Genomic DNA, 26,304 nt, shown 5'->3' with positions numbered 1-26,304 from the left:
TTACTTTTATTTGTCTCCCCTTCATAGAAACACTGTACCAATGAGCTTCCTATTTTTGTTTTTGTTTTTGTTTTGTTTTTTTAACTCAAACCAATGTATTCCTTCCAAAAATCAAACTCTGGACTAGTTTTCTCCAAATGTTTCTAGAGAATTCCATTTGCGGTTATCCCTTTCATGTAGCTTTTTAAATTTTCCACTTCAGGTCCCTGGGCAAATGCTAGAGCCCCAGGGAAGCTTGAAATTAACCACTACTACTGTTTAGAACCCTTTCCTCTTGTCATAGGACTTTTTTTTTTTTTTTAAGATTGACATTTAGGAAGACTTCTGCATACCCCTGTCCTACCTGTGCCCCAGTACCCCCAGCCTGGTTGGGACATTGTCCACAACTTCCTTTATGAGCAGCAGAAAAAGTAGTGATTGCCCCCCTATTGTATATCCCAGATCAAATTAGATTGTTCCACTTAATCTAACCTAAGAAAGCAAATTTTGCATTTGGGAGGATATGAAGTGCCTAAGGGACCTCTTTGTGCCTTTCTAAAATGGGTGTTCACTTTAATACCATTTGCTTCTTAAAATGTGAACTTGGTTAAGACTCGTGAGAGTCAGAGAATTTAAAAGCATTTAGACTTTGTGCCATGATTTAGATCACAATATGGATGTAGCCACCATCTCTGCCTCATTATGATATGGGAATTTCTGATATTTTTTGCCTGCCATCCAAAAGGTAAATAAAAAGACAAATCAACAAGAGTGGAGGAAAGTTGACGAAGAAGCAGAGAGTGGTGGTCTGAGTCTTTTGAAAACAAATTCTTACCTTTCTTGGTGCCACAGTAAGGATCCACCATAGAGCAGTGCCAGGTACAGATGGGGTTAACAGGGAGCAGGAAATCAGCAGCAATACCTGGCTTGCTAAAATGTAACACAGAGGGGGATGGGGGTGATGGACAGTTTCAGAGAAGGGCGTAGGCCTTTGGAATACTGCGGCCTGTGTGACCACTCTGCTGTTGGCAAGACAGAGGGAGTTGCCTTCTGCAAGTTAGTTCAATAAGACCCCTTTGGAGAAGCAGTGATAAAGATTGGTGATTATCCTGAAGGACTGATAAAAGCAAAGCAGCAAAGAAAGGCAAAGGGTCTCTGAGCGTTGACCCCCTTGCCTTGTCTTCTCTTTGACAGCAAAGTTTGGAATAATCTTTCATCCAGAATTGCTGTCCATTCCCGGCAAGGTCCTACTTTTCTGAAATGTGTTCTCATGAATTTTTTGAAGTATAATTAATATGCAGTTTTATATTAGTTTCAGGGGTACGATATAATGGTTCATCAATTCTGTACATTACTTGGTGCTCATGAAGGGCAGTGCTGTCTTCCTCTCTTTTATCTATTTCAGCAACCTCCCCCCACCCCCAGCCTTCCCTCTGGGAATCACCAGTCTTCTATTTATTTTTGGTCTATTTTTCTTTGTTTGTGCCTTAAATTCTCCATATGTATAAAATCATATATTTGTCTTTCTCTAACTTATTTCACCTAGGCTTATTCCCTTTGGGTCCATCCATGTTTTTACAAATGGGAAGATCTCATTCTTTTTTATGGCTAATAAATATTACATCGTACGTATATATCCCATCTTCTTGATTCATTCATCTAGCAATGGACACTTAGGTTGCTCATCAACAAAACAAAAAGGCAGCCTCCTCAATGGGAAAAGATATTTGCAAATTATATTCCTGATAAGGGGATAATATGAAGAGAAAAAATACCCAGAGCAGGCCCAGACCAGGAGTCCCCAGAAGATGGAAAGTTACTAACAATAAGCTAGAGATAACCAGAAGCCCTACTGCAAGCAAGAGATACTCAGCCCTTTCTGCTTCTGTAAACAGGCTTCCTGCCACAGGCTCCCCTCCCCACACTACTGTTCCGGCCCAGAGCAACCCCTGCTCCCCAGTTTAAACCCACCTACCAGCAATCAGCATAGCCCTGGGAACCTGACTGCCTGCAGTCCCCTATGAAAGCCTTGTGACCTGGTTGGGCCCCAGAGTTTCGAGCCTCGGGGTCCACCAGCGTGAAATAAATTCGAGTACTCCTACTTCTCTGAGTGTCACTTGATCTCTTGCTGGTCTGATTTTTATTTTTCTTCAACAAATATCCAAAATGTATAAAGAACAGATACAACTCAACACCAAATAAAAATGTCCAATTAAAAATGGACAGAGGAGCTGAATAGACATTTTTCCAAAGGCAACATACATGTGGCCAACAGAGACATGAAAAGATGCTCAACATCAGTTATCATCAGGGAATGTAAATAAAAACCACAGTGGACTGTCACCTCACACCTGTCAGAAGGGATAAAATAAGAAACACAAGATATAACAAGTGTTGGCAAGGATGTGGAGAAAAAGGAAGTCTTGTGCACTGTGTGGGAATGCAAGCCAGTGGAGCTACGAGGAAAAACAGTATGGAGGCTCCTCAAAAAAATTAAAAGTTGAAATACCATAGGATCCAGGTCTTCCACTAGTTAGCATTTACCCAAAGAAAGCAAAAACACTTATTTGAAAAGATACATGTTCTCATGAACTTTTGACTAATAAGCTGCTCTCTAAGAAGGGTTCATGTATATTTGGATTCATCAAGTTAGAAACCCAGATTTGTTAGTGAATGAGGAGATTCATTGATACTGCAAAACTCTGGAGTTCCCATATATCTACTGATGAATAAGAAAGTTACTAAGTGTTGCGTATGTACACACATACATTTGCTTATGATTTAGGGTACAGAAATTTTCAGTGACATGGTTTTCTTCTATTAACATATTTTTATTAATAAATATCAATTATAATAAAAGGTTTTTTATTTCCAAAGTTTATTTTATAATCCATAAAAAAGTAATGTACCTAGTAAACACAGATACTATCTACAAAGTCAACTTGTAACTCTCTTCAATTACTTTGCTTTTTTTTCTTGACAGTCATCATCATGCCTAAAAACATATACTTCTATTAAACTTATAATTCTTGATTTTTCACCTGGAATGTCTTTTCTTTCATTTCTTAGGTTGGATCCGCAGTTTGCTTATTACTTCTTGGTTTACCTTTCGAATTTACCAGAGCACAACTTGAAGCAACCTCCTTAAGAATAGAATGTAAAAGAGGTAAATTTTCTGAATTTTTCTGTTTGAAAATGTTTTTATTCTATACGTGTATGGTTAACAATTTGATAGCTGATGAAAGTACGTGTTGAATCTTTTTTATTGATTTCTAGGTAATTGATAGTACTTTTTGAATATCATTTATATGATATTCAAAATGTCTTTTTTAATCTCCACTTTTATATTTTTTTTTCAGTCCTTCTGAAATTTCATGATGATGTGTCCGTGTATGAGTCTATCTAGAAAGTATTAGATTCTCCATTGAGGCTTTTCCTTTTTGTTGTCACTCTCTCTTATATATCTATATTCCGAAATATTTAGGTAATTCTTCAAGCCTTATATTTGATTTGAATTTTTTTAAATAATTTAATCAGTCATGTTTAAAAGCATGATCCAGTGCATTCAAGAAAAGAAATCTATGTAGGTTTTTGAATTGTTAAATTTTAGAGGCAAAAACTTTTCAGGGGATATAGAGCCTTAGCCATGACCAAAATTAGAAAGTAGTAGTAGCAGTCTTTGCCCTTCCTCTCCACCTCCCCTTCGTCCTCATCTTCCTCCTCATTCTACTATTGGTGATTTAGTAATGCTGTTGGGTACATAAATTAATATAACCTTCCTGGAAGGCACTCATTTAGTAGATACTGAAGCTTTAACAGTATGACTCTTACCTAACCACTAATACATACAAAGTCTACCTCTAAAAATTTATAACCAAGAAATTATAAGAATACCACAAAAATGTATTCAAGAATAGGATAACTCACAGCCAATATTGAGAAAATATATCAATTAAGTTACATTTCGATGCAAGTAACCAGTGAAAAGTTCCTGAATTAATAGAGAGAATTATTTCAAATTAAATACATTAAAATGGGTAGATTCCACATCTGTTAATCCAGTGGTTTATACATATCATTAAAGAAGCTGGATTCATTTCTCATATTAGCCTATGGTACCTGTCTACAAATAAACTGGCAAGAATTATGCTATTACAGTAACTGATTAGACTAAACATGATTGAGACTAATTTCTGAAAACATTGCCAAGATTCTGTTGATAATTAGCATGGTTGTCAAGCTTCTATTGGAATTGATTAATTAAAGTTTTAGAATTTTATATGACCATACAGGAATGGCTCTCGCAAAAGTCTAAAGCTGAGACCCACTGACCAATATTTTTGGATGACTAACTTTAACTTTATTGAATCTCAAAGAGAGTTCATAATAGATGGTTTGTGGTTAGAATATAGTGCAATACACAGATATTGAAGTCTCCAGAAGCAGCCAAGACATAGTCAGGCAGGGGTTTTCCGGGATGGTTGGCAGAACACAGGAGTACCAAACAGTGAAGGCAAGCTTCTAAAATCTGTCCACATTCTCACCATGCATATATTGGAATGAATCCCTTACACCTCACAAACAAACTACCTACACCTCACATACTTGAAGTGAGCTATTCTGGGGGTCTAGAAGTTGATCCCTGGATAAATTCTTCTTTTGTTCAGTCATCCCCATAAACTTGCACAACTTTTGTCACATTGAAAAAGTCCCATCTGGTGTCCTTCAGTGTTTTTCTATCACTAGTATAATTATCCTTGCTGATAACCATGTGGGTGGTATACCATGCAAGTCTTACAATTTTAAGGGAATTAGAAAATACTTAGGACAATCTTAAGGATTAAGGATTATTAAGACATGGTGCTTATAAAATAGTGTTATTTTCTAAATTAATTGGGACTGGAATGAAAAAAAAGTAGGATTCAATCTGACTTCGAACTTCGGATAAGCAGTAATCTGTGTGTATAAGAGACATGAATGCTTATGTCTGTATAATTCACTGGGAGTTTCTAAAATTTATGTGATTTTTGAGAAACTCTTCGGAAAATTCTGCAGGGTAGAAGAAACATCATACAGAGAGTGTCAACATTTAAAGAAAATAATTTGAACTTTGCTTTTTGGTATAGGGATGTGATGATGAAAATGATAATAAATCAATGACATGTATCTACTTAACCTCATTTATGGAGGAAGTGGTGCTTTTGCTGTTGAAAGAAGAAATTCATCAGAGCTTTAAGTGTTTGCCTTTTTAAATGCAAATGACAGTAGTGCTGAAATAGCAAGCTGAATTGAGGACAATACATCACTAAGTAAGCTTTTTAATTCAAGATAAACAGATAAAGCACTAGCAATATCAAGGACTGATCATAAATAATTTCAAATAGTGTGTGTGATTTTAGCACATCACAAAGTGGATTCAGAATTTTCATGAGAGGAAGGTAACCAGTAGCCATCTATGGATTTTGAAATATTGTAACTTTTCAGCAAAGGAAGAGATATAAGCTTAATCCACCTGCCAATGTCTAAAATTATGATGTTATTTTTCCTTATTTTCTTGCATTTTTCTCCAATATCAGTAATTCAAGCAGATTTACCAGATACTTAAATAGCTAAGAACATAGGATATACTCATATATTAGGTCAAATAATTGAGGTCCTTTCTCCTTTTAGAAAAATACATCTGTAAGATGTCAAAATGTCCTGTCTCTTTAGAGACAGGTTGTAGAGGTTAATGGCTAAGTGCATAACCACAAGATGTCATGACCTGGATTTGAATCATAGTCAAAATATTTACTAATCATGTAATTCTGGTCAAGTCTTTTAAAATACCTAAGCCTTAGCTTTTTGTTTTGTTTTGTTTTTTTAGTCTCTACCCCCCTGTATTCATTTATTCATTGGGCCATTATTATGAAAAAATTAAATAATGTGTATTAAAAGTTACATAAAGTTTTCTGACAATCTTAGCAAATGGATCTAGTGTGGATCACTATCCAGGCAAAACTTCATAAAAACTATCAATAAACCATGGCCAAAGTGTCATTATATGGCAAATATTTTTTCAGAAAATGGTCAAAAGGAAGCCCTGTCTCAAATCAGAAAGGGGAAGAAGAAGAATCTTAGAGTAAAGAAATCAAGTTGACACTGGTGATCCTTGCCAGGCCCTGCGGGCTTGGTTTCCATGTGGACTATGGTGAATAGTGATGTGGCCTTACTTGGAAGAAAGCTTGATGCTAAAGACCACTCAAACAGCTGGAGCACTTGAAATGATAGATAATCTCTAAAAATGAAAGAGACAAGCTAAAGAATGGAGTCTTTCTTTCCTTTATGCTATGGAAGGGGAAAAAAAAAATCTATGAAAACTTGAATCCCCAGTCCTGGACCACACAGGAGAAGAGATCAGAATTCCATAAGCCAACACAACTTTAAAATATTACATAAGAGAGCAAAATCAATATCTAGAAATGAAAAAATAGTGACTTTTAATATAATAAATAACCTAAAAATTTTTTAATGAAGAAAATTAAAGAACTGTTAGACATGGGAATACGCTCACATAAGAACAGACAGATAAACATATGAGAAATAGGAGAAAAGAGAGGGTTCTAGTACATTTATAATGGTCATTTCCAGATGGGAGAATATACAGAATATGGGACAGGTTACAGCAGTAGAGAAGGGACTAGAAATTTATGGGTTTGAAAAACTAAAAGACCTGAACGCATAACTGAAGAATCACAAACTAAGCAGATAAAACACCCAGAAATACAATAGTTAAAAGCAAAAGGAATGACACTTAGATGCAGGAAGGCAATAAATAAAAGGTCAGGAGTCCATGTAAATATATCTTTGATTTTCAAACAGTGAAAAATTATGTAATATTCTGTATTTACTTTAGGAAAACGTCAAACATGAGAGCAAAATGAAGACACTTTTCAGGAATAAGACATAATATGACTTATAATCTGACATTAACAGAATGAAAAATGTCTTCAATAAGACATAAATGAGTTATCCGTAAGAAGCAAGACAGTCAGTACAGAAATTCAGCTTCTGGCCAGGATGGAATAACAGGAACCAGATCATGCTTCCGAGTGAAACTATTAAAAAAAATATGAACAAGATTATGAAAAAGTGGTTTTCAAAACACTGGGCATCACAAAATGAAGAAAAAGGATCCCTTAGGAATGAAGTGGGGAGAAACATAGAACCCTAGGAATCCCACGCTTACTGCATAATGAGTTTTCAATCTGGGGCATTACAGAGGACAAACCCACGTATAGTTCTATAGGTCTTCTGGGTTGGCAATAGCTGGGAATCTGGAAGATCAAAGCAGCAGGGGTTCACAGTATGCACAGAATCCTGTGAGGAAAGAGTTCCAGAGAGAGAATTTCAGAGATCAGTAGAAGGTTCCCTTGAGGATAGTCAGCTAAGTACTTATCAACATTTGTGTGTGTGGAAACTAATCAAGGCCAGGTGAAAAGCACCTGGAAGAATTAGAAATAATGGTGATTGATGTTTACACAGAGCTAGGAATAGGGCCTGCTCCCCTCAGTCATACTGGAAAACTTGGTGATTCCTAGAACATTACATAAAGTGTTTCTTTGAGCTTATGTACTAAAGTTGTAACAATTCATTTAATATTCTCTTTCTTTGAGCTTATGTACTAAAGTTGTAACAATTCATTTAATATTCTCTTTCCTCATATCCAATATCTATCAGTTATGAGTTATTTTTGATTAGGTGATATTTGCCCTCACTAAAGGCTGTATTTTCCTGCATTCTTTCAACTTTGGGGGGCTTTTTCAACTCAGTCTAGAAGCTAGCATTACTTCTATATAAGAGGTACTCAAAACTTTAGCATAAGCATTGTTTTATAGCCCACTTGTGGTTCATTATAGATTGATTGATCTGCTCATTACCCTTCCAAAATTTAGAGAAAGTATTGGGGTATGTTAAATATATTAATGTGGTTTTTTGTTCTGAATTCTAATAAGCAGAAGAAGCTAATCAGCCGTCAAAGAAATTACCTCAAAAACCCTCTAATGAATTTACTTTCTTCACTCTTCCAGTTACACTGCTAATAGCAGTCTTTTAAAATACTTCAGAATTTGTTGATTTCTCAAGGGCCTAAGGATCTTGACTGAATGTGCCTATGTATGTGTGGAAGGGGTATTTTTGGCAGTTTTTACCTGCACAAAATAGGTACTAGAGTTTGAGGAAACATTCTGATTCTTTCTATTAGAGTTCTGTAAGCATGAATTATTCTCAATGTTGAATGATAAAATTAAAAAAATAAACACTATTTCAGAGAAAATACTGTTTTTAATATAGAAAGAAAACGCAGATTAGCACACATGTTTGAAGTCTTAAGTACTTTCTCCAATTAACAAATTCACAGAAAGAAAAAGTTTGTGTAGGCTATACCAGTAACTTTTTCATGTCTTCTTGTACTAAAGACAACAACACTGTAAGTGGAGTGCTGAATTTACCAGAATAGCATTCCTGATACAAACCAGACTGCCTTAGGCTGTACTGAGAAATAACTGCTCCACTTTCTCCCTCTCTGTTGACTCAGTCGCACAGACTGCAAGTCCTTCCCTTTGATTTTCTCCTGAGTTCCCTTATCTCAGTAGAGCCAGAACATTTACTCTGAAAGACTCTGGAAGAGCTGTGGGAGCAGCAGGGCGTAGGGCAGCCCCCTGGGGTGGCGGGTGAACAGAGCCTGAAGGAACAGAATGATTTTCTTGCCTGTTTCTCCTCTCAGCAGCCTCAGGACTTGTCCCCATGTCTAAAAGGCAACGTTGCACCAAATCACGGGTTTTCAAACCCACAAGGATTCTTTGAGATTTCTCAGAAACTCCTCTGATGTTGTGTTTTGATGGGGACAAGAGGAAAGTTAAGAGCAGGTGGGACTTCTGTTTTAATAGAGCTGCTTTGCTTTTAGCTTTTTAATACTTGGACTTTCTTACGATTTGAACTACAAAGAAAAAGTTTTGTGAACTACTAATCCAAGTGATGGCTGTGGTCCTTTCTATCCCTGTCGTGCTATAAGGCTTCATTCCATTAACACCCAAATAAAAAGCCATCCTCCTGACCTATCATCTTAACTATTTGACATTCATTTTAATACTGATGTCACCCAAGTAACCTAGTAACAGATTTCTAAACAAAGTATAAATATTCTGCTAGCCATGAAAATTTTCTCTAATTCACAATATGTTATGTTTAGATGAATTCAAGAACCTCTGTCACTTACAAGTGTTAATGTCAATATAGTTCCTCTATTGAAAATGTGGAATATTACAGATTGACCTTATCAAACCTCAATGTAGCATTGGAATAATTCAAGCAATAGCAGTATAATTTGCTGTCATCTAGTCTTTACTCAAGGAAATAAAATAAAAATAGAATTTATTTTGGTTTTGTCCTATTTCTCTCTTTCCTGGTCTTTAGTGAGGCATCTTCAAGCAAATATCAATTTATTAATAATTCATTTGGAACAATATCATCTATTTCTGCCATAGTATTGTCTTTGCTGCCATTGGACCTTGGGAGGTAGCCGAACAACAAGCAATAGATGTCTTCCACTTAAGGCCACTACTGATAGTCCCATTTTATCCGGAGTAAAAAGATGCTTTTCTCCTTGAATTACTAATGTGAGACTGAGATGAGACTGTAGTATTTAGTAAGACTTGCTCAAGTGTTGAGAGGTCAGAAGAACCTATGTTCCTGGTCTCACAGCCTGTCTTACCTATTTAAATAACTGATAAGACACAGATCAAATTTGATAGCAACTCCTCTTAGATTTACAGTTTTAACTTGAAATTATTCAATTAACTTGAATAATTTTTTTAAATGACAAATGATCCTGCTTTTCATTTGGGGAAGGATAATTTTTTCAGTAAATGCTACTCACTCAGGCAAATATTTGTATGAGAAAGGTAAACCTTAATTTAAATGAAAAATAATTCTGAATGTTACTGTGAAGACAAGAATTCTTAAGGATTAATATATTAGAGAATATTTTCATATCCCTAAGATTTGCAAATATTTCTTTATTTGACAATATAAATAAAGATATTAATATATTCTTAGTCTTAAAAGAAATACTGAAAAATTAGACTTAGGCAAAGTTGAAATGAAGAAGCTCTGCTTATGGGAAGATCTCATCCTCAAAGGGAAGAGTTAAGACACAGAGCAGAAGAAATAATGGGTGGTGAATTATATTTGACAAAGACTACTAACCACAATGTAAAATAAACTAAAAACCAGTTAAAAATTGAGACATAGATAGCAAATGTGCATAACAGTTGAACAAGATCTTGCTACTGAGTTCACATATAAAACAAAAAATATAATACTCATCAGGGATATACTAATTAAAACTTGAATAGGATACCACAACACACGATCAAAATGCCCAATTTTAAAAATGTACAAACACGCCAAGCATTCATAAAGATATAGAGCAACTGAACTGCTCATCTAGTATTGGTAAAAATGTACCTTGGTGCATCCATTTTAGGAAATTATTAAATTGTTTGGCAACATCTACTAGAGCTGAGCAAATATGAACCCTGTGGTTAGCAATTCCATTCTTTGTCATTGATTCAATTCAGTATTTACATTCATTCAGTAAAATCAATATAAGCTGCTTATCATTGCACTATTACTATAGCAAAACTGGAAATAAGCCAAGTGTTTATTAATAATAAAATGGATAACTCTATTTTTTACATTTATGAAAAGAATACTATAGTGAGTATATTAATGAAGGAATGTTACATTCTATTTTTTTATAAGTATAAAAAATACTGTAACAAGTATATTAAGGAAGGACCATTTTTACATGCAACAGAATGGATAAATTTCACAGGCATTATGTTAAAGAAACAAAAGAAAGTGGAGGTATTTAAAGATAAAGACCAGGCAAAACTAGAAGTCACAATGAAGGTTAATTTGGGGAAATGAAACGTTTTTATATACTGCAGTGTTCTATTTTTGGATCTGCAGTCTTATAGATGAAAGTGTTCACTTTGTAAACAATGATTATTTTACTGGTGACTTGTTCAATTTTCTATATCCTTTAACAACTTAAAAATGGTGTTAGATTCTTAACCTTCGTTAATACAGAGTTAAATTTCTTAATGAAAAATCATATATGTTTATAACTATAATAAATTAGTAATTCTAAGTATTTCACAGCCAAAATTATTACAGGAAATATGGGAAATCCCACATTCTCTTTCCTCACCAGAAAGAAAAAATAAAAAAGAAAAGATTCTCAGAATACCTTTCATGAAGTTTATGATAGACAGACTTTGGGCAGCAACTTTCCATATACTCAGTGGCAGTTCTTGCTTTCAGGAAAGGCATTTAAAGGATATCTCTTGAGTGCCAAATTAGCATATAAAATCACATTTTGTTTAAATATAAGGATAAAAGAATATATCTATCCTAACTACCTACTAACATTTCACTTTTAAGGAGTTAAATTAGGTTTATTATTGTGAAAGACACCCATCATTGAAATGTTAACACAGAGATGCTGTTTTCTCTACTAGTATTTTTAAGAGGATATGTAAATACTTGTGCTTTTAGTTTTTATTTCTATTTTTTTCTTTATCTAAGAAATATTTATTTTAGAGAGAGAGAGAGAGCTCATGCAGGGAACAAGGACAGAGGGAGAGGAAGAGAGAACCTCAAGCAGACTCTTTACAGAGCTTGGAGCCCCAACTTGGGGCTTGATCTCAGGATTCTGAGATCATGACCTGAGCCAAAACCAAGAGTCTGATGCTCAACCAGTTGTGCCACCCAGACGCCCCTGTTGTGTGTGTGTGTGTTTTAACTCGTGAGAGACTTCAGTTTTAGTATTACCTGTTTTCTAATATTACAAATACTAATAAGAATTTGCTGGTGCCTTTTAGCAATGTCTTTAATCTTTGGAAATTTAACTTGTGTCTACCTCTATTCATTCTATGCCTATAGAGAGAGACTCAGAGGTAGATGGCCCAGTTTTACAATATTTTATTGACACAAATTACATTTTAACAGTCATATATCAAAATAAGGCTATGCTAAAACTCAAGCCTTGAAGAGAAATAGATTTGTATAGGAAATACAGCAAGAGGTTGAAAAAGTTCAAAGGATCAAATAAATAGGGCAAGAAACTTGGTCAACATATAAAATGAGAACATCACATTTAATATCATTATGCATCAATAACATGAACTTTAGGGCAAATAGTACTTATACATACTATGCTGAAACATTGTGGCAAAGGAAACGGCATCCATCATTGTAAAGAAAGTGCAGTTGGGGGGCTACTTAATAGCCATGAAATGATATTCTCAGCCCAGTCAAAGACCAAATCAAGAGCTTAAAAACTGACATCTTGCCATTGATCCTTCGTTAACAAATAAAACGTCTTACTTTACCTGTCGCTGCTTAAGATGACAACCCAGCCCTCTGCTTTCTTAGAATTCTGGAAGAAGAATCACCGCCACAATAAAAACATTCTCTTTCTCTATGTATTTAACTTTATCATATGCAGTGTTTATAAAATGCAGTGTCTTTGAAAACATTTCTTTTGCCTAAAGGAAAAGAAAATAAATTAAAATTGCAACTGATTTTTAGCCTAAAAGCAAAGGAAGATTTTCCCAATTGGCATTCTTATTCAAAATTGAATATTAAAATCAAATAGCTCCTGGCAAAGACAGTGATGATCAAAGGTAAAGATTATGAAAACCAAGGATTTGTTTAAAAAGGAAAAGGAAACTACTTTGCCTGTCATTAAAAGGGAAAATGATATTAACATATTAGTCTCAATGTGGACCAATGGATATGGCAGAGACCAACTGGTCTTATGGTTGGCAAATGCTTAGTGGAAATCAGAAATTATTGTAAAAGGAGAGAAAGGAGTTACAGTGAAGATAAGCAAGAAGCTCTCTGAAAAAATGCAGTCTTTCTATTGACATCTAAATCCTGCTGGCTGTAGCTATGTATCTGAGGTTGAGAGTAATGAGACTTTAATAATTATATTATTCAGGAATAAGTTACTCAGCTCCTAGTAGGGAGCAGGCACTGGTCCCAGTCTTAAAAATGCAAAGATAAGTAAGACATCCCCACACGTTGCTAGGAATCAATTATATTTAAAGGAAAAAAACTTAATATGAATGTTCCACCTGCCAAAAGTTAATATGAATATTTCACCTGCCAAAAATTTGAGTGTCTGTGTTTTATGTAAGAATAAGAATAAAGGAGAAATTAATACTGCCAATCAATAGATATAATACATTTTTATTAAGAGCTTCTTGTGCTCAGCATTGTCTCCTTGGATGGAGAGGCTCTTTCAGTGCCTCCATGACAAGTGAAGATGTCCAGTGGTTCCAGAAGGAAAGCCCTGCTTGAACCAGTTTAAGAGAAACTGTGAGGGGGGAAAACTGGAAACAACCAAGTAAACACAAGAAATTTCAGGAATTTTGCTAAGCAGGAAAAATGAGTGTTAACTGAAGAATTAAGGATCAAGTGACTTCTTTAAAATAGAAAAAAATTATATAGCTTTATATTCTTATGGGAATGATCCAGTAGAAGGTTTAGAAAATTAGATTCAGGAGAGAGAGCACATTTGCTGGTACTTTATCATTAAGGAGTAGAGAAGGAATAGGATCTAATGCACAGTTGTTGGCTTTGGCTTCAGGTAGGATCAAAGCCAAGTATATATTTGTCATCTTTTTTTTTCTTTCTTTTGAAAGTGAGAGTTGAAAAAGTGAGTAATCTTGTAGAATTGTAAGAGAGCATTAAGTTCTCACTTGAAACTAATGACGATGAATTTTCAGAGCAGTAGCTCTTCTTAGTTATGACTTCCAGTAGTCATTCAGTAGTGAGAATTTACTAGGACTGAAGTTTTCCTCAAGGAGTTGACAAAAACAGGAGGAGTGGGTGAGGTGGTTGAGGGTATTTTTCCAGGGTGAGTCTGATGACAGATGTTGGAATCTAAGCTGGACAGAAGGAAATGAAGTACTTTTGGGCAACTCTTGCACGAGAAAACTTTATCACTGTTTGCACTGAGGTGTCTTTTCTACTATATATATGTGTGTATGTGTATGTATATATTCACACACATATATGTCACATTCAGAACTTTGAAAAAAATAAAATACTTTGCTATATATGTAAACTGATAGTCTTATAGACAGCACTTTTTACTGCCTCCATGGCTAGTGGAAATTTCTAATGGTACAAGAGTAAATTTGTACTTGGTATTAATCCATACCCTACAGAAGAATAAACTAATTTTTAAATATGTATGAGCAATGTTAAATATATTTATTATTATTTAAAATATATGAACATTTTTTTCTTATTGGAATTGTGTTTTCAACTTCTGTATTTCATATGGTTCCAATGATTTTTTAAACTTTGTTAATCAGTCAGTAAGACTTCATTGTGTAAATTACATGGTCCAGCACCACATTTATCTACTGGAAAGAAAATGGAGCTAATAGCAAATAACATTTACTTAATAGTTATTAATAATTTCAATGGCACATATTTGGTACATTATCAGTCCCTAGAATTGTAGAACATATTCAGATCATATACATTAATATCTTTCTTTTTAATTAGAGTTTGTTTCATAGAGCCAAAGATAATTGCTTTCCTTATTGATCAAATAAAGCATTATGGTCAAAATCACCTCTGTAGTTTCTTTGTGCATTGTCATTGTTGTATCTTTAATTTCCACTAAGTAAATGCTGCCTTAGAATTTGCAGCCTGGTCTTAAAGAGTCTAAACATAGGCTTCAAATTTGTGCTTGCCATATCTTCATGTTTGCAAATTCCATATATAAGCTGCTGAAGTTTAGAGGTGATATAGTATTTGCTACTTCATCAGAGACCAAAGAGCAACCCTTATCTGAAAAGCACAGTAAACCATATTTTGATATAAGTAGCTCTTAATACAGTCAGGTTTTTAATTATTGTTTGCCAATCTGCCTACCTACAGAGACAAGTTTTATCTAGGTCAGTATGAGTTATTTTTAGTAGAAGATAAAACTACAGTGCAAAAACCACCAACAGAAAACAAAAACAGAAAAGAAATCCAAAAAAATAAAAAGGAGAAATAACAAAAACAGCTTACATCTCAAAATTCAAGCTCAGAGAAGAATGTTTTTTTCCTTAGAAAATTTCCCTCACTTAGGTACACCCAGAAATGGCCCATTGTTAAAATAAGTGGTTTGGCTAATTATACTTTCAATGAAAATAAAATGATACAGGCAAATGGATGTCTTGAATTTAAAACCAAGCACTTCACGTCTTATTACATTCTGGGAACACTGACCATGGATTCCTAGAACATAAATAAATAAATAAATAAATAAATAACATCTCCATAGAAGACATTTCCTATTTCTTCACACCATTTATATCTGAGGCTGGGACACCGATTTGCCCCTGAGGCTGTGTGATCTTGACTAGTTACTTGATTTCTCTGAACCTGATCTTACCCCGTTATGGGAATAAGGTATGTTAATAAATAATGTGCTAACTCCTTGAGAAGATGCAGATTAGGACCAATGGATTAATAATCATAACAGCTAACAATTAACATGCTGCTGCCACATGCCCCAGACTGTTTTGAGAGCTCGACATGTGTTCACTTATTTAATCCTTGCAACAACAATATGAAGCAGGTGCTGTTATGAGGTCTACTTTTCAGGTAAGAAAACTGAGTTCTAGAAAGAGAAAATAACTTGCCTGAGATCATTAGCAGAGTTGACTTTCAGACCTGCGTTCATCTGGCTTCAGAATTGCAGAAGTTAACTTATATATCACAAAGATCTATGCAACTGCCCATTATTTTTTAATTGCATAAGTCACAGCAGTGACTTTGACCAAAATGATATCAACCACAAAGACCACCTTTCTGCATCACTAAAATAAATTAGAAACAAGAGAGGATCAGGGAATGATGCTGTGACTGTATTCCAATACTCATCAAGCAAGTGATGGGGAAAAAAATCTGTGTTCTAAGTCTTCTGATGAATTGAACAATTTGGCAACCAGGGAAAGTTTGACAAAACCCAAACCCAAATTGCCCCAGCAATTTTCCATTTGTTGTGTAAGGTATATGTATTTCTAGGAAACTAAAATCTCCACTTGTCTAATTCAACTTGTCCAAATGTTTCTAACGGCTCTGTGCTGCTGTAGAATATTTATGATGATTCTTTGAGAAAATAAAAGTGTGTTGAGTATAAGAAGAACTAGAATGACATAAATTGGTTTAAATGCCCTTTTACAGAAAATCTCTATCTTTGCAACTCAGTCTCGCATCTCAAATTAGTTACGTTTCATTCTTTAGACATTTACTAAGTACGAACTCTGCTATGAACAATGACCATTGTTTACTGAATGCTGAACTTGGATGCGTGTTAAGATGAATTGTAAGATTCTGAAGCCCCCAGCTCAGACAGTTCTCTGATTCACAAGTCTTGTGGATGACCTTTACTTGTTTTATTAGCTAGAAATTTTTCAGCTATGAGAGTAAGGATCTGATACAAGTCGATGTTAGCTAAATAGAAAAAAATTTCATGGATCCTATAAATGAAAAGGCCCGTAGTATATCCCATCTGGCAAGCTGGCTCAGGGGACTGAGAGCATTTTTGATCATCGAATCTTTCTCAACTCTTTGCTCTGCTTCTATATTGTTTTTGTTTATTCTTTATTGCATAGTCTCTATTTTGGCAGTGAGTAGGTTATATTCTAACAGCTTTCAAGCACCCAGGAAAGATGGCTTCTGTTGTTAGCAGTTTCAGCAAAAGTTGGTTGTTGCTTTTTGACTTGGTTTGAGAGGTTAACCTTATACCTCGTTCCATGACTCCATCTTACTGGAACTATAGGAGAAGAAAATCAGTTACTTACTGAAGAGCTTAAAATCTGTTAGAATATTGCATAAGTATTCAGGAAGTTCTTGGGATGTGCTTATACCGAAAAAAATCACTATCTGAAATTAGAATTTAATTGTATATTCTGTAATTTTATTTGCTAAATCTGGCAGCTTTACTCAAGAGCATATTAACCTCTATGACAAATTAATCTTTCCAAATATGGTAATATGCATGTCCTAAAGGCACACTCATAAGCAAAATGATAATAAACCAATAAACCAAACAATACAGATCAAGAATGACATTTTTCTAGTGTCAGGAATTATTCAAAACTCTTCATGCAGTAACTCATGTAATCTTGTAAAAACCCATGAGATAAATAATTTAATTATTCTTATTTTACAGATAAGGAAAGTGGGGCATGACAACGATGTTAAAAATCCTGAATGTGAAGCAGGCAGCAAGTGTTGAGAACCAGTGTTGAACCAAGTTGTGTGGTGACAGACATGTCTTACAGGTAATCTCTTCAGTAGTTTCATGTCTGTTGCTTTTCAGGGCAGGGATTAACAAGCTATTCTGGAAGAACCAAATTTTCCTTCTCTATTGATAACTTCATAGTCACCTTCCTTGGGCTACATTTGCAGAATATGAACTGTTTCATATACTTGAATTCCAAGTGCACCGTTACTACTTGGTAAATTAAGAGACCTATTTGCCCTGTTAGACTGATATCGAGTTATCTGTCCCATTCCCAAGTAACCTGCTGACAGATATCTAGCTTCACGTCGAGAGAAGTTGTTTTACTAAAGGGCACAGCATTTTCTTCTTGCTGTCACGGTATGTCAGTGCAGAAGGGTGGTCCTTAGCCATGGGACAGATGATGTTTTCTGCTCTTAGGTGGCCACCTGCCATGGCTCTGTGTTCATACATGGAACAGAATGCTTGTACATGAGCATTCAAATGAGCCATGGGATCCCCAGACGTGGGATCTCAAACCTCAGTATCTAAATATTCTTCTACCCTTGGGGAAGAAAGCAGTTCCCAGTGCAACCTTCCACCTTAAGGACCAGAATTCTCTTAATCCCTTTAATTCATTCAGGAAGAAAGAGATGAAAACATAAAGTTTAAAGATGAAAACATAAAGTTGAAAATGCTTTTTGGTTGGTCAACCTAATATATAAATTAGGCATTCTTCCTGCCATTCTTCCAAATCTAAATATTCTATAAATGTTGCAGGCGAGAAATTTTTCAAGTAAACTTCATTATAACAAGTAGATTTCAATTCTCAGCACTTAGAAGAATGTATTTCTACCAAAGCTGTTACAGCTTAATGGTCAACACAATTAGAGTTAGAGGTTTGAAACCAGATTGGTAAAGATATTCTTAAATATCCCAAAAAGAGGTTTATATATATATTTTTTTTTACTGCTTAAATCCTCTCAAAATAAGCATAACTTCCTGACTGACTGCCAGCCTGTCTACGGAAAGGTAAGTCATTTTAACAGAAGTATGTTATGGTTTAAAGTGTCTGGTTAAAATGTACGAACTAAGTAGTCTTTTAAGGTCAATTTAGATGCCAATTCCCTACACATGTATACAAAAACAGAGGTACCTTTTTAAATCCACTTAAAAAAATTTATCTGTACTACTTAGCAAAAAAAAATGGAGAAAAATTCATTTACTGCATTATGTCATGTACCTTCAATTTTGCTGCTCTCCTCTAGACACCACTACTTTCCCAACACAGAGAGCAAATACGTTTTGTTACACAGGTGTGTTCATGGTAAGCAGAAGGCATTGCGCCTGCCACAACAGGCAAAGTTTAAAATAAATTCGCCACCAGCCATTTGTCACGGGTCTTGCCCAAGAAGCAAGGGAGACTCACAGAGCTGGACCTCAGTGCTATTCATTCTGTTCCTTTCTTACCACCACCTGGGTCTTCAGCCACCTCCTGGGTCAGGTGGGACTTCTCTCAGGATAAAGCAGCTTGAATTTTTCCTTGACAAAAAAAAGTCACGATAGGGAGCTGAGCTGATACAGAATGAGAAGAAAATCTACAAGCATATCATTTCTTTAAGTGAACCCCTAACTCCGTGCATTATAATTACCAGGATTCTTTGCTAAAAATATTTATTCTTTGAGATCCCAATGGATCAACTATTCCAGATCCCTCTGGATGGGGCAGAGGGATTGAAAATTTAAAGATTTATGGCAAGTTTCTAAAAATGAGGTAATTATATATGTTTTTTATGCTGTGACCTCAAGAGTCTGGAAAACTCTAGTGTAAACTTGGCACATTATTCTGAAGAGGGATGTTTAAGAGTGTATGATGTCTAGTAGGCTGTGTTCAAGTCCTGACCGGTCATGGAGAGTGTCTGTTACTTAACCTCTTGGAGTCTCAGTTTTTCTGAATTAAGAGATCTATATAGGAACATAGGAATGAAGCACTTACACGGCATCTGGTGTTTACTGAGCACTCAATAAATAAAAGCATTATTATGAAATAGATTGTCAAATAAACTTGAATTTCTATTACAAAGCAAGAGATTTTCCAGAAATGTTTTATTTGAAGCTGGCCCTTTCAGCCTGTGTTTCTTACTGCTCTGCGTCTATTCATACTTCTTGAAAGGTTTAGGAAGTTCTGATCTGAGAAAAGAATGCCCTTTTTTTTTTCTTTTAAGCCATTGCTATTAACTAGTCCTTTCTTTGAAATCTTGCTATTATTAGTGTTTGCTATTATTATCTAGTCCTTTCTTTGAAGAATTGCTATTGCAAAGACCCAGGACTGACCATAGCTGAGAAAATGACTAACACTAACCAAAATATACTTTAGACTAAGGTACCAGAATGCTAAATCATTGATTTTAAACCAAAAAAAAAAAAAAAAAAAAGGATTGTGAATACCATATTGCCATGATCAGCATATTCTTTCTTAGTCGAGCTATAGAGAAGCCAAATATCTTAAAAGGCGACATTTGTTTAAAGTGGAAAATTGTAGTCACAGAAATAAAGTAAGTGGCAGAAGCTAAAGTCTGTCCTATAATCTGTGTGCATAGGCATCAGAAGGTCACTAAAAAGGAGACTCATTTCAGCAAAAGGACTTCTGTAAATCAAATGTTAATGGCAATAGATTACCATATAATTTTGCTGCAAGTTCTGGAATCTTCCCAGTCTCTTGCCTAAAATTGCCTACGGCCATCTCCACTTGGGATTTACATTTGTCATCAACACTGGCAAATTCAAAATCCATTAGCTAAGACTTCCTTTCCTGTGAACACCAAACTCAAGATCACCTCCAAAGTTGTCTTCTCTATTGGTGTTTCTCTTCCCTGTATTTTCTATGAAGGCTACACTGTACTTTTTATAACTTTAACAAAAGTTACTTTCTACTTGTGTTAATTCATTAAGCTATAAAGACCGTAACCTGTTGATAAGTCTTTCTATCTCTGAAAATGTTACACATGTATTTGTTTATCATGTATCTGTCTGTCTGCCTTTCCATCCTTCCATCCATCCTAATTCTGTTCATCCTAATTCTGTTCAAAAACAAACAAACAAATAAATAAATAATGACACTCCAGCTCCTGTTCCTAAAACTGTGAATTCTGAAATGTTACAACAACTGGCACATTTGAAGTTGTACCTGGCTGATTCCAGGACTTGTATAAGAAATGTTCAGGATGAGTCTGTGATACCTGTATGAGAAAGCAAAGAAATAATAAAATCTTGATAGTTTTATATTCAAAGGACTTTGGGTCCAACACAAAGAAACGCCCACTGAACAAGATGGGAAAACTCATGCAACAAAAATAAAATCAGATTCTATTCATTAATATAAATGAGTATATATTTTAAAACTGAGTTAATAAGGATACTTAAAGAGAAGATAGAATCAAACAACAATAACAAGATATAACACAAACAAAAAACTTTATTGATTCCCACCTGGGTATTTAGAACACCACTTCCTTACTCTGGAATTGGCAATTAAAGGAAAATTTAATATCTTCCCTGCTGATCTCATATTAACGGTATTTTAGTGTAATCAAATACTCATAGCTAATAATGAAAAGTTTTTTTTAGAGACGAATTTAATAAATGAGGAAGAAATAGAAGAATTAGAACATTTGCCATTTTGCATTTTATTTTTAATAAAATAATTGTTTTAGGCAGAGGGATGAATAATTAAATGATAAAAATGATAGTGAAATTTCTAAAGAAGGAATTAAGCTGTTACTGCCAGAACATCAGTGATCAATCTTACGATTATTAAAAGTGAGACAGCCAGATATTTTATACCTCTTTGAAGCATTATTCCTAAAGTTGAACCTGAATTTATGCAGACTTCTAGATAACAGTTCCAATTTTTAAGGAAAAATAACTCCTCAGCAATTTAAATAACATCAAAGAAAGGAGGCAGATAAATCTAGTTCATACCATTGGACAATTTATATGGCATTTGCAATGTGACAACATTGTGAAACAAAAAGGATTTGAATAGAATAAATTCTAGATTAACAAAGACCTCAGAAACATTACAATGTATGTAATTTGAACAAAGTTCTTTTAAGTAGATATTTTGAGACAAATGATAAACTACCAACATGAAATGGTATTAAAATAAAGGAACTGATAGATTTTTAGATCGGATAATGGGATTTTGCCAAAGGAAAAAATATATATACAATTTTGTGAGATGTGTACATCACTGTATAGATCCCCCCCTTACTCTTCCAACTTTATTCTTAGTAATTTTCCTTGCCCTGAAGTTGGCTTCATCTGAAGTTAATATAGCTATTCTACTTTTCTTTTGATTAGGATTAGTATGGTATTTCTATTTTTCTTTAGAGAGAGCCAAGTTTCTGACCTGTATAATTTTCCTTTAGCCTGGAAAAAAAAAAATGCTTTAAGTTTTTTTGGTTTTGTTTTTTGTTTTGTTTTGTTTTGTTTCCCTGCAGGGAAGGACTGCTTGAAAAGAATTTACTCACATTTTGCTTGTCTGAAGATTTCTTAATCTCTCTTTCACTATTTTTACATTTTTAAAAATTCCAGGGTGGTTAACACAGAGTATTCTATTAATTTCAGGTGTACGATATAGTGATTCGCCACATCTGTACATTACTCAGGGCTCATCAGGATAAGCCTGCTCTCAGTCCCCATCACCTGTACTCGTCCGCCCACCCACGTGCCCTTGGTTTGTTCTCTATAGTTAAGAGTCTGTTTGTTTTCCTCTCTCTTTTTTTCCCCCCTTGCTCCGTATGTTTTGTTTCTTAAATTCCACATGTGAGTGGAATTATGTTTGTCTTTCTCTGACTGGCTTATTTTGCTTAGCATTATACTCTCTAGTTCCATCCATGCTGCTACAAATGGGAGGATTTCATCCTTTTTATAGAAGACTAATATTTCGGGACGCCTGGGTGGCTCAGTTGGTTAAGCAGCTGCCTTTGGCTCAGGTCATGATCTCAGCATCCTGGGATCGAGTCCCACATCGGGCTCCTTGCTTGGCAGGGAGCCTGCTTCTCCCTCTGCCTCTGCCTGCCATTCTGTCTGCCTGTGCTTGCTCTCCCCCCCCCCCCTGATAAATAAATAAAATCTTTAAAAAAAAAGATATTTCATTGTGTATGTATATCACACTTTCTTTATCCATTCCTCTACCAGTGGACATTTGGGCTGCTTCCCTGGTTTGACTATTGTAAATAATGCCATAAACTTCAGAATGTATATATCCTTTCAATTTTGTGTTTTTGTATTCTGTGGGTAAATAGCTAGTAGTGTGCTTACTGGATCATAGGATATTTTTACTTTTCACTTTTTGAGGAAACACCATATTGTTTTCCACAGTGTGTACCACTTTTCATTCCTTCCAGCAGTGTAGGAGGGCTTGTTTTTTTGTTTTTTGTTTTTTGGTTTTTTTTTTACCTATATCCTCTCCATTACCTGTTCTTGAGTTTTTGATCTTAGCCATTCTGGTAAGTATGAGTTGATATATTATCTTGGTTTCAATTTGTATTTCCCTGATGATGAGCAATGTTGAGCATCTTCTAATGTGTCTGTTGGACATCTGTATGTCTTCTTTGGAGAAACATCTGTTCATGTCTTCTGTTCATTTTTAAATTGGGTTATTTGTCTTCTGGTATTCAGTGGTTTAAGTCCTTTTTTAAAAGTTTTTTAAGTTTTTAATTCCATTAATATGCAGTGTTATATTAGCTTCAGGTATAAAATATAGTGATTCAACAGTTCAAAACACCACTCTGTGCTCATCACAATGAGGGTACTCCTTAATCCCCATCATCTGTTTAACCAATTCCCAAACCCCTTTCCCTCTGGTAACCATCAGATCGTTCGCTATAATGAATCAATTTCTTGCTTTGTCTCTCTCTCTCTCTCACTTTCTGTCTCTGTGTGTCTTATTTTTTCTCTTTGCTTGTTTGTTTTGTTTCTTAAATTCTACATATGAATGAAATCACATGGTATCTGTCTTTCATGGACTGACTTCTCTTAGCATTATACATTCTAGCTCCGTTTGTGTCATTGCAAATGGCAAGATGTCATTCTTTTTTTATAGCTGAATTATATTCTACTCATCTTCTGTATCCATTCATCAGTTGATAGACACTGGGGCTTCTTCTGTATCTTTCAAATTTTTATTTAAATTCTAGTTAGTTAACATATAGTATAATATTGGTTTCAGGAGTAGAATTTATTGATTCATCACCCATATACATCACCCAGGGCTTATCACAAGTGCCGTCCTTAATAGCCCTCATGCACCTAGCCCATCCCCCACCCATCTCCCATCCATCAAACCCTGTTTGTTCTCTCAGTTAAGAGTCTCTTCTGGTTTGGGCACAGCTGGGTGGCTCAGCAGTTAAAGCCTCTGCCTTCGGCTCAGGTCATGATCCCAGGGTCCTGGGATCGAGCTTCACATCAGGCTCTCTGCTCAGCAGGGAGCCTGCCTCCTCCTCTTCTCTCTCTCTACCTGCCTCTCTGTCTACTTGTGATCTGTCTGTCAAATAAATAAAAATCTTTAAAAAAAAAAAAAAGTCTTATGGTTTTCCTCTCTTGCCCCACCCTTTCCCCTATGTTCATCTGTTGTGTTTGTTAAATTCCACATACAAGTGATCATATGGTGTATGGCTTTCTCTGACTTATTTCATTGAGCGTAATACTCTCTGGCTCCATCCATATTGTTGGAGATGGCGAGATTTCAGTCTTTTTGATAACTGATGACTTTTTGATGATGATGATACATATACAATATTCTATTGTGTATATATGTATGTATGTGTGAATATACCACATCTTCTTCATCCATTTGTTAAGTCAATGGACAGTTGGTCTTTTTCCATATTTTGCCTAAATATGGAAATTGACTAATTTCCACAATTTGATTGATAATACTTCTGTAAATATCCAGTTGCATGTATCCCTTCAAATCATTGTTTTTGTATCCTTTGGGTGAATACCAATTTTTGTGCCAGGACCATATTGTTTTGATTACTACAGCCTTGTAATAAAACTTGAAGTTTGGAATTGTGTTATCTCTAGCTTCGTTTTTCTTTTTCAAGATTGCTTTGACTGTTCAGCGTCTTTTGTAGTTCCAAATTTTAGGATTGCTGTCATGTGGGAAATTCTATTGGTATTTCAAGAGGGATTCCATTAAATCTTTAGATTGCTTTGGCTTTATATAGACATTTTAAACAGTATTTGTTCTTCTAATACATGAACATGAAATGTCTTCCATTTCTTTGTGTCATCTTTAATTTCTTTCATGAGTATTTTATAGTTTTCAGAGTACAGTTCTTTCATCTTTTTTGTTAAGTTTTTTTCTCTAGGTATTTTATTACTTTTGGTGCAATTGTAAATGGGATTGTTTTCTAAATTCCTCCTGCTGCTGCTTCATTATTAATGTAGAGAAATGCAGTGGATTCCTGTACATTGATTTTGTACCCTGCGACATTACTGAATTCATTTATCACTTTTAGTAGGTTTTTTTGGTGGAGTCTTTTAGATTTATTATATACAGTATCATGTCATTTGAAAATAATGAAAGTTTTACTTTTTCCTTACCAATTTGGATGGCTTTTATTGCTTTTTGTTGTCTCACTATTATGGCTAAAACTTCCAGTGCTATTTTGAATAAAACGGTAAGAGTGAATATCCTTGTCTTATTCCTGATCTTAGGGTAAAGCTCCTTTTTTTTTTTTTTTTCCATTGAGCATGACGTTAGCTATGGGTTTTTCATATAAGGCTTTTATTATGTTGAGCTATGTTCTATCTAAACCTATTTGTTGAAGGCTTTTATCATGAATGGATGTCCTACATTGTCAAATGTTTTTTCTACATCTATTGAAATGATCATATGATCTATAATCCTCATCTTACTGAAGTGATGAATCACATGGATTGATTTACAAATATTGAACTGCACTTGCACCCCAGGAATAAATCCTAGTTGATATAGTGAATGATTTTTTTTACTGTATTGTCAGGTTTCATTTGCTAATATTTTGTTGAGGATTTTTCCATCTATGTTCTTCAGAGATACTGACCTTTAGTTCTGTTCTTTTTTTGTTTGTTTTTGTTTTGTTTTGTTTTTTCGTGGTATCTATCTGGTTTTGGTATGAGAATAATGCTGATTTCTAGAATGAACTCAGAAATATTCCTTCCTCTTCTATTTTTTGGAGTAGTTTGAAAATAATAGGTATTATCTCTTCTTTAAATGCTCAGTGCAGGACTTTGAGTTTTGGGAGTTTTTAGATTACTGATTTAGTGTTCTTGCTGGTAATAAGTCTGTTCAAATTTTCTATTTCTTCCTGCTTCCATTTTGGTAGTTTGTATGTTTAAGTGAATTTATTCATTTCTTCTAGGTTGTCCAATTTGTTGCCATATAATTTTTCCTAATATTCTCTTACAGTTAGTATTTCTTTGGTGTCAGTTATTATTCTCTTTTTTCATATGTGATTTTGAGTCCTTTTCTTGGATAAAATCTAGGTAAAAGTTAATCAATCTTTTTTATCTTTTCAAAAACTAGCTCCTGGTTTCATCTTTTTTTTTTTTTTAGGTTTTTATATCATTCATTTCTGCTCTAATTTTCATTATTTCTATCCTTCTACTGGTTTGGGGTTTTGTTTTTTCTTTTTCTAGCTCCTTTGGATGTAAGGTTAGGTTACTTGAGATTATTTATTTGTTTGTTTTTTTAATTTTTGCTTCTTGAGGTTGGCTTGTATTGTTATAAACTTGCCTGTTAGAATTGCTTTTGCTGCATTCTAATTTGGACATTGTGTTTTCACTTTCATTTGTCTCCCTGTAATTTTATATTTCTTCTTTGATTTTTTGGTTGACCGATTCTTTGCTTAGTAGCTTGTTTTTTTAACCTACATGTATTTGTAGTCTTTCCAGATTTTTTTCTTGTGGTTGATATCTAGTTTTATAGT

At 34.6% G+C, this 26,304-nt stretch overlaps 1 long non-coding RNA gene across 1 annotated transcript in view; it reads left to right on the top strand.

The window, feature by feature from the left end:
* The first annotated feature begins 3,061 nt into the window (after positions 1–3,061).
* The window catches only part of LOC309845073, a 103,307-nt gene continuing 80,064 nt past the window's right edge, over positions 3,062–26,304 (top strand). Inside the window, exons 1-2 of the long non-coding RNA XR_014301016.1 lie at positions 3,062–3,145; positions 17,273–17,384. This is a non-coding gene — a long non-coding RNA (uncharacterized lncRNA). The remainder of the gene's footprint in view (positions 3,146–17,272; positions 17,385–26,304) is intronic.

The sequence above is a fragment of the Mustela nivalis genome (assembly GCF_964662115.1).
Source record: "Mustela nivalis genome assembly, chromosome: 12".
NCBI lineage: Eukaryota > Metazoa > Chordata > Mammalia > Carnivora > Mustelidae > Mustela > Mustela nivalis.
The sequence above is the reverse complement of the archived record's forward strand: the minus strand, read 5'-3'. Positions and strand labels throughout refer to the sequence as shown.